The sequence below is a fragment of the Periplaneta americana genome, chromosome 4, assembly GCF_040183065.1.
Source record: "Periplaneta americana isolate PAMFEO1 chromosome 4, P.americana_PAMFEO1_priV1, whole genome shotgun sequence".
In the NCBI taxonomy this organism is placed as follows: Eukaryota; Metazoa; Arthropoda; class Insecta; order Blattodea; family Blattidae; genus Periplaneta; species Periplaneta americana.
In genome coordinates, this window is record NC_091120.1 from 735,722 (window position 1) to 749,553 (window position 13,832).

Genomic DNA, 13,832 nt, shown 5'->3' on the forward strand with positions numbered 1-13,832 from the left:
CGCACCAAACATGCACTAAAAATTTTAATTTTAGGGTTATGCATTTTGGTACTTGCAATGTACAATCTTTCTTAGACATCATTGTGGTCGTTGTAATTTGATTTGCAGTACACAACGATTATTTTCTTCAAATGCTCAGGGGTAAGTTTATGACGTTTATCACTTAACACAAGTTTGTACGCTGAGAAGGACCTTTCCATGTCTACAGACGTTATTGAGTAGAATTTGAAAGCAGTTACTAGCTCTGGGCAAAGTTCTTCTGGCAGCACAACGTTTTCACCTTGAAGATATTTATCCACAGAACACAAAACTTTAATATCAGGATTTCTCCCTACAACTACGCACAATTTACCACTTAATTTTTCTGCATACTTTAAAGGAGCAATCTGAAGTTTACTCTAAACCTCCTTGAGGATTGATAAAGATTCATGTAAAGACAAACCACTTTTTTTTTTTTTTTTTTTTTTTTTTTTTTTTTTTTTTTTTTTTTTTTTGTGGATTCACTACAACTTTGAAAACTGCCCTGAGCACAGCCAAGTCCCTTTACAAATATTCACTATTAGAATATTCTGTGAACGTTGAATTGACAAAGCTTCAATTGTATTTAGCGCACCAAGGAATTCTTTAACTGCATTGAAATTATCTGAATAGAGAGAGCAGCTTCAATCCACGTACCCCAGCGGGTACGTATTGGCTGTGGGGGTAATGGGAGGTCTGTAAATTTTTCTTTGTAAGCATTAACTCTGGATGGGGCTCGCAAACATTCCTGCTTACAACTGTAAATAGGAATGTTATTCCCCAGTAACATCACGTGATTTTGTCAGTAGCATTCCTTACGGGTGCCTCCATAGTAAGGACTTTATTATCTTGTCACTAATGCCACACCTATGGAGTAACGGTCAGCGCGTCTGGCTGCGAAACCAGGTAGCCCGGGTTCGAATCCCGGTCGGGGCAAGTTACCTGGTTGAGGTTTTTTCTGGGGTTTTCCCTCAACCCAATACGAGCAAATGCTGGGTAACTTTCGGTGCTGGACCCCGGACTCATTTTACTGGCATTATCACCTTCATATCATTCAGACTCTAAATAACCTAGATGTTGATACAGCGTCGTAAAATAACCCAATAAAATAAATAAAAAAACTGTCACTAATGTGTTTAAATATTAATTTTAAAATTGGAAATTAAAAAAATACATGTATTATATGCTCGAAGCATGGAAAAATGATGAAATGTGCAGCAGCATCGGAAATATGCAATTATATGCAAATTGAAAAGGCTAGAGTGGATAGGGCAAGTAGGAAGAGCCCCAGAAGGAAACAGAATTAAGGAAGTTTGTAAGAACTGTCACATGGACGCTAACTGCTGCGAAGATCAGACTTTAACTTACAAGGAGAGGACACGCTCTGTATATCACCGAATTAAATAATATTGTGTGAGATGAAAGTACAAGACGTACTGTTTAAAGTCATACCTGGTATGGGTGGCCAATGACCCCTCGTTTTGGAAATATTGGCTATTGTTTGTGACATACTTCCGTTAGGTGCTCAATAGGGAAGCATTAGACTGTGTAACGGCGTAGCCCATAAGGTTGGATGCTGAGTTGTTATCCAGGCAACCTGAGTTCGATTCTTAACTGGTCCTGTATTTTTTCTTTTAATAATGATTAATATTTTATCTATTTACATACCTATATCGCATTTCTCAATGTATTGAATGCTTCATCATGTTTTAAACAAATTACTAATTAACTAATATTGTATTGTAAAGGATGAACAATGAAATACTGCTCACGTAGGAAGGTAAGATGTGTCACTGGTGTCTGTTTATTTCTGTAGCAGCTATTCCATTTGATTTTGTACCCGATTCATTATGATGTCATAGAAACGCACAAAACATATATATTTCCTGCACCATGCACAGCAAATGAAAGAAGGTTGTCCACAGTCACACACATTTTTCCACACTTCTGCTGCGAAACAGATATCCTTCACATTCACAAACACTTCTCGTTCGTCTATCAATTTTGATGCATACCACGCATATTTCAACATGGCTTTGAATATAGGATCTGACAACTGAAAGTGAATTAATAATAATAATAATAATAATAATAATAATAATGATAATGATAATAATAGTAATAATGATCATAATAATAATTTCTTTATTTATTTATTTTATTTATTATTTATTTATTATTAATATGTGTGCTGAACAACAGCCGGAGGCCAATTATAGTTGAATTATATTTATAGTTATAGTATATAATAATAATAATAATAATAATAATAATAATAATAATAATAATAATAATAATAATAATAATAATAATATCAAGCTTTAAAAAATTAGAAGGCATTAGGATTCGAACTCGGGTTGCCTGGATGACAACTCAGCATCCAACCACATGAGCTACGTCATTACACAGTCTAATGCTTTCTTATTAGGCACCTAACGGAAGTATGTCACAAACAATAGCCAATATTTCCAAAACGAGGGGTCATTGGCCACCCATACCAGGTATGACTTTAAACAGTGTGTCTTGTACTTTCATGTCACAAAATCTGATTTAATTCGGTGATATACAGAGCGTGTCCTCTCCTTGTTAGAAAAAGATATGAAAGCCAAATGTGTGGCTGGCGCGACAGAGTGCGATGTGCTTATTGCCACTTCAGCAGGAAGAGATTTCGTAGCTAAGGAAGCTAATAGCAATTACGAAGCAAAATAAACACTTGCGTCTACACAGGGAAATGCGGTTTGTTTAAACAGGGGTAATGCATTAATAGTGAATGTGTACGCCACTGCAAGTCTGTACGGAACAGCTGCTTCGGTTTGCGAGTTGAATTTTTGCAACTGGTAAATTGACGCAACTCCGCTTGGAAAGAGCCTTCCTCACAAACAGTACCGTAACAGAAGTCGTAGAAGTTAATATTGGTAAACTTGCAAAGTTGCCAGGAATTCCAATCGTGTTGTACTGTCTATCTGCCTATCACACATTACACGTCAGTCTTTTCTCCACACTTAGCCTAAATGTTAAATGTAACACTTCACTATAAATCTGTCGCTATGTGAGTTATTCTTGATTTCGTTTCTTCCGTAAATAGCCATTCTTCGAAATAATTACTCATTCATCTTTTAAGAAAAATATATTTAGTATTTTTGAGTCTGTTCATGATATTATGGTATAAGTGGTTAGGGAAGAAGTGCTAAATCACATCTTATTCCTTTGTCTACTCTTCAAATAATAATTTATTTATTTAGAATATTAATGTGCAAAACAACAGCACAAGGCCAATTACAGTTTAGCACGATACAGAACAGAGCAAAACAACAAATGATGATGAGAATGAATGATAGAAATGGCAGTGAGATGAAATACAATCAATATAATAGTCAACATTAATCATTGACCAAATGCAACAAAATAAATAGCACAAATAATTATTAAAATTAGTACAGTGAGATAATTAAAATATGACAATCAAATAAAATGAATTACAAATGAATTAATGAAATCATATAAATGAAGACTGGAATAATATAATACACAGTGCATACAAATAATTATTAAAATTAGAGACAAATATAAATAAACATTAATGACAAAATGAATAGATAATTACAAAAATACATGATACAGAGAAGCTAAAAACAACACAAACGAAGTTAAAAATGAATGTGCTTAATATAAGAATAGCCAAACAACAAACTATGCAATAAACGGATCTGAATTAATATAATGTAAATTGGCAGCTTCCATGCATCTGACAACTGGAGAGAGAGAGATTTAGGCTTACAGGTATAAAAAATTTTTTGAAATCTTAAACCTTTCGAAGGGGCCCGAAGGTAGATATTGATTATAATAATGATAATAATAATAATAATATATTATTACTATTACTATCATTATTATCACTATTATTATTATTATTATTATTATTATTATTAACAGTCATAGTGATAATAATGATAATAAATAATAGTAATAATAATAATAAAAATTGTTTGTCGAAATGTAATTTGTAATTTCAATCAATTTCATTTAATTTGTAATATAAACCCGTAACTTTTCAAACCAAGCCGTTGTTATGACAACCGAATGCTAATATTAAACCTTTTTTTTAATGTCCAGACGCATATATTCAGTTTTCGATATTGCACATAATTAGGACAGATATAAACGATTCAGATTTTCTTTTAATTTTCTCTTAACCAATGTCGTATTTCACTGTAATACTTCAGTAGGACACTAATAGTGACTAGTTGTGTGTATTTGTGGTAACGCAACAATTCATAATAAGCCTAAATTGTTATCCAAATAATGATTATAAACTTAAAAAGAAAGTCCTGAGAGTCCAAAATAACTGAAAACGTATCAGTCAATTACGTATTTCAACACTAGAACTCTGGCGTCGTGTATGGTAATTAAGTCAGCATTTTCTGTCAAATACAAAATGATAGATGACACCATTACAATTCTGACTGCTTTGGTGCATAAACTACACCTCTACCGAGTAGTAGTCTCTCTTCCTTTTAGGTTGTATTATATTATATTATGTTATATTATATTATATTATATTATATTATATTATATCTTATTATATATACAAAATAAGTTCGAGGTTTTGCCAGTAATACAGAAAGGGTTATTAGTAATTTCTGAAATGTTAAAAATTGACACAAAAGCCTTGAACGTGACATCGCAAACCTTGATAACATTAAAACCCTGTACATACCATCGTGAAAGCCTGCAATGTACGCTCTATGTAACTCTACACTGCAAATACAGAGCGTTAGTCAATAGAGATTGTAGGGCATAGTACACTCAGTCATATTATGCTCATAATTTCACAATCTTCGAAATTATTTTTAGACATGAAAAACTACGTTTTTAAGTTTGTCAATATTTCCAGGCGATTTTTGCTTACCAATATCTGACTAGGGTTGTCTATAATCCAGGCTTACCATGAAGGTCTTCGTATTGGAAGTAGTCAAATAATATTAAACTGGTATCCGAACACACATTCACTCCTAAACTGTCACGCAAAATTTGAAAATAATTCCCATTTAAAAAGCGTCATTATAAAATAAAAATACACAATAAAATAATCTCTCAGTTAGCAAAAGTTAATGTTTTCTTAATTAGTGTAGATTTTCGATCATAAAAGTTGTCACATTAAGAAAGGAAACAGTTACGTTGCGATCCAAGAACGAAGAGATTCTGTATCCCGAAGTATTTGGTGCCCAGCAACGAACGTTAATCTATTTGGAATTCCACGATTTGAAAATCGTACCCATTAGAGCTCCCGCGTTGTTCCGTGTATTAAATTAATTTCGGCTAATTCAGCATCTGCGAATACTTCTTTGGTGAGTTAGCTTCTGCAAGATTAACTGACTGAAAATATGTGTTTAGTTGGAATGCATGTGACTGAAAGATGTGCTTATAGTCTAACCTGGCAGGCGTTTCATTTATAAAACAGACATTCATATGACACATTTGTGCAGAAGCTGTTAGAGCAAGGAAAAAAGTAAATGTGGCGTTATTTTACATGCCTCTCTTTAAGTCAATTTTAATATTTGCACGTATACGCAAACAGTCTATACAACACCGAAAATTTTAAAGGTGTCAACAGAACATTAAAATGTGACACCGGAACTTCTAAAATTACACCGAACTCTTGAAAACTTTAAGAAATGGATACAGAAAGTAACATAAAGAAACGTTGAAACAACAATCATTCATTCATAGTATTCTGCCCAAGAGCAGGTATTTCACTGCAAACCCAGCATTCTCCAATCTTTCCCATTTTCTGCCTTCCTCTTAGTCTTCGTATATGATCCATATATCTTAATGTCGTCTATCGTCTGATATCTTCTTCTGCCCCGAACTTCCCTTCCGTTTCCCCGTTCTTTCCAGTGTATCTTCAGTAGGCAGTTCTTCTCAGCCAGTGACCCAGCCAATTTCTTTTTCTGTCTCGGATCAGTTTCAGCACTATTCCTTCTTCACCCACTCTATCTTACACTAATTTATTTCTTATTCTGTCTGTCCATTTCTCATGCTCACTTCATCTCCATATCCAAATTTCAAATGCTTCAAGTCGTTTCTATTCACTTCGCCGTAATGTCCATATTTCTGCCCCATATCATGCCACGCTCCACACAAAGCATTTCACTAGTTTCTTTCTTAGTTTTTTTGCAGAGGTATGCAGAAGATGCTCCTTTTTCTATTGAAACCTTCCTTTGCCATTGCTATCCTCCTTTGGACTTCCTGGTAGTAGCTCATGTTACTACTTATAATATACTCCATGTATTTGAAGCTGTCCACTTGTTCAGAAACCTGATAAAACAACATAAATACTAAAGCAATACCCAAAGTCTTAAAAAATGACATCAAGAATGAGAAAGAAGGACCGCAGTATAGAGAAATACAGTAAAGACACCTAAGCCATTTCATGGGAACAAATTCTGAGTGCGCATGTCACGAAACCGGGTGTATTATCTGGAACCTCCACCAGATGGATCTCCATCTACGACAGGGTTGGCATAATTTAATATTAACTGAAAACATTCATTACTCATCTTTTAACAATTTTAAAGACATGAGGCAAAGGAATGGCAATATGACCAGAATAATAATTACTTCCGTATGCAATCATCATGAAAATATTCACTAATTGACGCTAAAGTTCAAGTCACTGTTTGAGGCTTATGTTGGTGAAACTGATCCAAGTACAACATAATACATCACGGCGTCCGTTGCGGTGAAGTGCGAACATGAACGTCAACAATGGATATAAGTATTTTGACTTCCTAGCGACATAATATTAATGATAGACAATATACATACAAGATTATTCGTATTACTGACCAATAAAATAAATAAATAAATATTTTACTAATATTTTGATAGTAGTTTGATACTAGCGACATAATTGGATTCTTCCACACCTGTGGAGTAACGGTCAGCGCGTCTGGCTGCGAAACCAGGTGGCCCGGGTTCGAATCCCGGTCGGGGCAAGTTACCTGGTTGAGGCTTTTCCCGGGGTTTTCCCTCAACCCAATACGAGCAAATGCTGGGTAACTTTCGGTGCTGGACCGCAGACTCATTTCACCGGCATTATCACCTTCATGTCATTCAGACGTTAAATAACCTAGATGTTGATACAGCGTCGTAAAATAACCCAATAAAATAAAAAAATAATTGGATTCATTGAGAACTAGACCTTACTGAGCTTGAATTTAGTACCAACAACATCAAAGGTGCCGACAAGAGTTGTCCCTACTGATTCTTCTTATATTGTGGAAAGACTATCGAAGCCTTACAAGTGGTATCTTCCGAAAATCTTGAGAATCAATATTTTTATTTCACGTGTGATAATATCAAGGAATAATATGAAGCACATTAATAAAATTAACATCAAAACAGAAAGTATGTACTCGTAATACGTGAATTAGTGAGAGTGATTTTGTCTAGAAAGAGCCAAAGGTGCAGGTTGTACTCAAAGAATATCTTAGAGATAAAACTGACAACCATTCATATTTTAAGAGGAGCCTAAGGCGTGATTGTAAGTCATGGCCAAGTACCAACATGCGTCATTATTATGAACTTAGCCGAAGTTGCCTCCTCGTGGCAAGGAGCTGGCCGGAGATCTCTGTCACGGCTACTTGGGAAGCTGCTTGAAATCCAATAATCGCGGGTCCTTCACAGGCTGTAATGAAGGAGGGATTAACGTGTTCCGTGTTACGTTAGCTTTATCAGGCCATTCTCACTTGGTAGTTTGTCCTGCGAAGTTTAGCCAGAGTAAGGAACTAAATCTAGGCTCGTATTTTAAAGAGCATGTTCACGTCAGCAGTGTAAAATATTTGGGTATTCAAAACCTGAGTAGAACTTCAACCGTACAGTAGCAGTGCTCTCTCACGGCTGATATCAACTTAAGCCTTGTGTTTTCTGAACCGACGCATGCGACCTGCGAGGTGCGAAATATACACATATGTAGCCTATTGATAGTGGTAAAAATACAGCGACTTTAGCTCTGCTCCTTAGCGATTTTTGTGAACTGTCGTTAGCGATATTGTGTAACCAATAATGCGCATTTGTAAATTTCTTTAGCTGATTTTGTAAAGTTCGTCAAACTTTACAAATTAATAAGATAGCATTGCGAAACACAATTTACAAGCATTTGTAATCTTTTACTTGTTACTTGTAATTTGTAAGGATTGTGAAACGGGCTCCAGATCGTATTGGATTTTATTTGAAGGCAAGTTAGTTAATAAAGCCGAACACTCTCAATCGTACAAGTTTTCAGACTCACTCTAGGCCAGGGCTGGGCACCGGGAGCGAATCCAAACTCTAAACGGGGGCGCTTAATATTCATCTGTCACGGCACCAACGCTGGGCGGTGTTCGGCAGGGAAGAAAGGGGTTAAAGAGAAGTCATATGGCTCCCCGTGAGAGAGTAGAATTCGCTCTCGGTGCCCAGCCCTGCTCCAGAAACCTGGGAACTTTACTCTTCAAGAAAAATTCCCCAAAAGTCGAGCCCAGAAATCGAAGACAGGAAATCCAGGCCTTGAAGCCAGTATGCTGACCACCAAAGCACAGAAGCTGTCAAAAATGGAATATGAAAAATTCTTTTTGACATGATTATGATGATAATTTATTATTTGCTACCAAAGGGCTGTGAGATTTGATATATGAAAATAGCCTACTAAGTATAGGCCGCTAGATATTAGAATTGTATAATCAGCATATGAACAGTGTGTGCCATTAAATTTTCCTAAATTAGCTTTGTACAAGTTACTTATGTGTAATATATTGTATTAAAAATTAAATTGATTGTAATAGTAATATACGTTACAAGAGCGGTATGTTGACGTTTTCATGGTCGAGGAAAAGATTGAAAAAGCGAAACGTAGTTGAGCTTTTTTAATTTCCGAGAACATGAAAACAAACATACCGCTCGTGTATCGTACATTATTTTGTGCGAAGATCGTTTATTACATACCTGAAAGACGAATTTCTAATTAGTTGCAATGAAATCTCCATGTTGGTTTCTGTTTAATGACGGCAACTTCGGAACACCAAAATATCTTTCTTGCTATAAAATGTTTTCTGTGTTTACTATATTCCAGCAGGCCGTGATATACGTCTGTATTCCCCCCCCCCCAGTCTATAAATGCGAACTTAAAATAAACGGTAAGGTTATGTAATGATTTATTTTTCATTTTAATATTTTTAATAATATTATTTATATAACATATTGCAGTAATAACATCGGCATCTGGAATCTTGTTGATTTTTTCACGGCTTCCTTAATGTTACTTGTATCAGGAATGCAATAAGTTTCGTGGAGTAGTAGACTTTACTTAATTTTTGCAAGTATTTAAAAACAATAATTAACATTGCAATTTAGGTGAAATTGCAGTGGTAAGTTTCCAATTTATAATTATTACTATGTTAAACGTCTCTAAAAATAATATGTTACAAGCCTAAAGCAGTAAAATGAATGTCGCGCTTAAGCGGTAAGAAGAGGGAAATTGTTATGTGTGTTACGTTGGGAATACTGAATGTGGTATTTCACACTTACCGCGTATTGATTCTGTGCGGAAAACAAGCAAATACGCACGATCTCGCACAAAACAATACATTGTATTACGTCTAAATTTATATTTTGAATTTTACTAAATTGAATATGAATTTTAGCTCCCTGGGTATGGAAATAATACTTGCCTAGATATGGATGAGACAATAGTTGTAATTTATTAATTTGTACAACCGCAGTATAATATGATACTTGCATGACATTCCCGTTCTGAGTTACGGATGTCTTCATCGTCCGACAACAGATTCCAGGCGAGGACTGTGACGTCCACATTACTGTGGCCCGACTGAAAGCATTGTTGACTCTCTCTCCCACTTTGCGATAATTAAATCGATAACCACATCTAATTGCAGTCCACCAGCAGAGTTCGAGGTGCTCCAAGCCCCACGAGAATAAACATCTTCAAGGAGAACGCTAATCGAGTCTTGATCAGTGCAGTGATTTGAATGAAGCTTCTGATTTGTATTATGGAAGTAGTGTCTTATGTTTCATCATTATTTCTGTTTGTGCATACACGATAGAAGTATTTATTTTATCAATAGTCTGAATTTTTAGTGTTTAGATTGCTAAATGATAATTTTCCATGTAATTCTCTTTCAATATGTAAAACTGTGCACAAAGGTTTAATGAAATACAATTACAATGTTAAGATTGAAATATACCGTCTATACTTATCTAGTATTATATGATTAATTATAACATAAACGTTTTCGGCACTAATGTGCCATTTTCAAATGTGTGAAAGTTTGCCTAATTACATATTCAAATAGGTGCACATTTGAAAATGGCACATTAGTGCCGAAAACGTTTATGTTATAATTAATCATATAATACTAGATAAGTATACACGGTATATTTCAATCTTAACATTGTATTACAACTTGCTTGTCGGATAAATCATACAACATGAAATACAATTAATTATGTTCACTTTTAGAATGGGTCCGAAATAAAACGTGGGTTACGTTTTCTTGTTTCTAAATTTTAGCTCCTATAAACCTAAAGATTAATTATGAATTAGAAACCGGCGTGGCGGCCAGAGATGCAGTTCTTATCCTTCATAAAGTGCAGGCTACCTCCTGAGTTTTAAATTGTGGCAGAGAAAAGAGAGATACGGAGGATACATTCGTAACAGCGTTCAAAGAAAAGTAAATCATTCGCAGAAAAATAATTTCTCATCTTTTCCCGTAAGTGCTGAAGTTGTATTAATTTCAAACAGTAGTTAGTGTATTAGAAAATTAGAGATTTAAATATTTGCCTGAAGAAATTTGTAATTTTATTGGAGTCATAATTTTGTATGAGATACTTTTAATAAAAGAATTAAAATTAATTTTCGCTCTGTCTCTAAGGCATGGATGGGCATCGTGCCTCACTTGAGAAATAATGTCTCACTGACCTTCACAGAGCTTATCGCTCTGAGTGACATCGCCTTCACAGTCCCCGTTCCTCCCTCACGCAGCTCCTAGGCGTGGGCAGGTTCTATATCAGTTTCATAAGCAATATCAGTGGTGACATAATGGCATTATCAAAGCAGTGTGTACGCGTTAGAAAACGATTATTTCATGAGAAATGGGAGGAAGAGTTTTTTTGTTGTTTAGAAGGGGAGAACATACGATGTATGTTATGCTCGAAAATCCTATTAGGCATTAATAAATTTAATATACAACGACATTACTCCTTATGTCATAAACAACATGCTGAATTAGAAGGTAAGGCAAATTAAATGTTATTTTATCGTACTATTCCGAAGAAAATTTATGATCTTAACATTTGCATAGTATACTAAATACGACATTATACCTTAAACACGCTACATTAAAAGATACGAGGAATTAAATGTTGTTTGTACGTATTATTTCCAAAAGAAATGTATAAAAAATAACAAATGTGCGTAGAAAACGAAATACGATTTTCTGAAATTATTTTAGGTCGAGAACGTGCAAATCTATTAAGTAATCTTGATAAACGCCAGAATATTCAAGAAAATAAACGTAGACAACGTGATGGAATATTATTGGCTAGTTACGCAATTTCTCGCCTGTGATTTAAATCAATTCAATGCTGAAGAAACAGTAAGGAGGTTTATGATTAAAGCTGCCGAATTAATTTGCCAAATTGAATAAACGTTTTCGAGTCTCTCACGTTAACCAAGCGCTTTCGTAATAATTCGCCACTGACCGCCTTAGCGATTACGATAAGGTGACGCAGGTCACAGCAGTTTATATTTCCCATCCTACTCTGCAGTCTCCTCTCCTAGTAAACAAATTTCAAATCGAGTGCCTCACGTAACCGAAAATTGTGCCCATGTGTGCTCTAAGGGATGAATTACCTTTTTGCAAATTGGTGAACAAGAGCCCGTAACTGTTTCATGAGTACACTCTATTTACATTCATGTGTGCAGAAAATTGTCTTCTGCTTTGTCAGAAAAAGAGTGAAGTTACTAGTTGTTTACCAATCCATCATGTATTCCTGATATTCTGTTTTACAACAGTTTGGTCAGAAGGAAATTAAAATACGCATCAGTAATTTGGGACTGAGTTCAGAAAGATGTAAAAACATGCAGTTGAATTTATTCAACATAAATTCCTAAGATATCTGTATTTAAATTATACAAAATTCCGGCTAATACTCGGGTGAAAATCTAATCTTAGCCTCGGAACAGATCTTCGGGCCTACTGCTTGCTGCAATTGGTCACCCCTAAGTCTGCAGCAACTTTAACTGATCCTACATTCGTACTGTAGCAAGAAAGACATAAAATGTGAAATAGCGCACTAAAAGGCTACTTGCGTATCTGTTGCAATTAATTTAACCGGCTATCATCTGAGCTGGCCTTGATCGGTGAAATCCAGACAGTTTGTAATTGTAAGGAACGTCGAATCTGTATGAGAATGACGTTCCATTAAACTCAAGGCTTATTGATTCCTACGATTTTTTTTAAATAGTTGTGAAGCATAACACATCTGGTAGCTTTATAACCTCCTTACGAGGGACTTCTTGCTGCTGAAGTACCTACTGAAGCTTGTAATATAGGCTATTGCGAGAATTTCTGTGGATTCATTTCATTCAAAGTTGGTTTATTTCTTTTCAGGTGGAGGACAGAAAAAGAAGAGATGACCGTTGTTGTGAGTAAATAAAACAATCAAATTACTTTACTTGGTTATATAAGGACCCTGTATCAACTACTCGATTATTTAGCATCGATGGAAATGGCGATAGCGAGATGGTATTTGGCGAGGTTTCGCCATAGAGTACCTAGCATTCGCCATGTGGTTAGGGTAAACCTGGGAAAATCCAATCAGGTAACTCGCCCAAGCGGCAATCGAACCCACGTCCGAGCGCAACTCCATACCAGCAGGCAAACGTGGTACCGGCGTGGTGGCATTAAATCTGTCGAAGTGCCGTACATGGACAGATGTAGGTGTCTCGGAACTACCGAACCCACGTGTTTACTTCTATGAGGTTTCATGGACAGCAACGTGTACTAGACTGAAGGTCTTGGATTCATTTTTTTCTTTCACAATAAGGTAACCTGCCAGAATTATAGTTTTTTGTACAGATATCTTGGAAAGCGATACTCTTTTACAACGCTTTGTCCACTTCTGAAATATTAACTGGCCAGTGAAGCAGGCAGTTCTCACCTTTGATCATTTGGAAAGCTTTCGTCTCCAATTATTCTTTCTTCACACTTACATATGCCCAAAAATTTCAAAATGCTATATTGGGTTATGTGATGGATGCCGTGAGGAAGTTACCACAAGGTACACAGAGAACCTCAGTGTAGTACATACAGTCACGAAGCTTGAGGTGATTTTTTGCATTTCTCGTGATACAATGCTCCAAGCGTTTAGCAACTGAGAGTACTAGGAACAATAAACCGTACTATAGTAGGGATCCTAGTGGCTAGCAACTAAAGCTCAATTGTCATTGGATGCATATTCCCTGCGTATTGAGCTTCGTGACTGTATACTTAACGCTTTAATGTGTAATTTATTCACTCTTCATTTTATTTTCTTTGTATTGGCACCCCCTCCTGAGCACGGGTCTTGCTCATTCAGCAGGGGGCTAGTTTATATCATATTAACTTGTATTCATTTATAATCTAACAGCATTAAATAAATAAATAAGTTTGTTTGCTTTTATCACCTCCCTAGCATTTGGTTCTTTGTTTGCCAACATTGTACTTTCAATAATATTGTAACTTTTAAAATGATTCATTTTTATTTCATCATCCTTA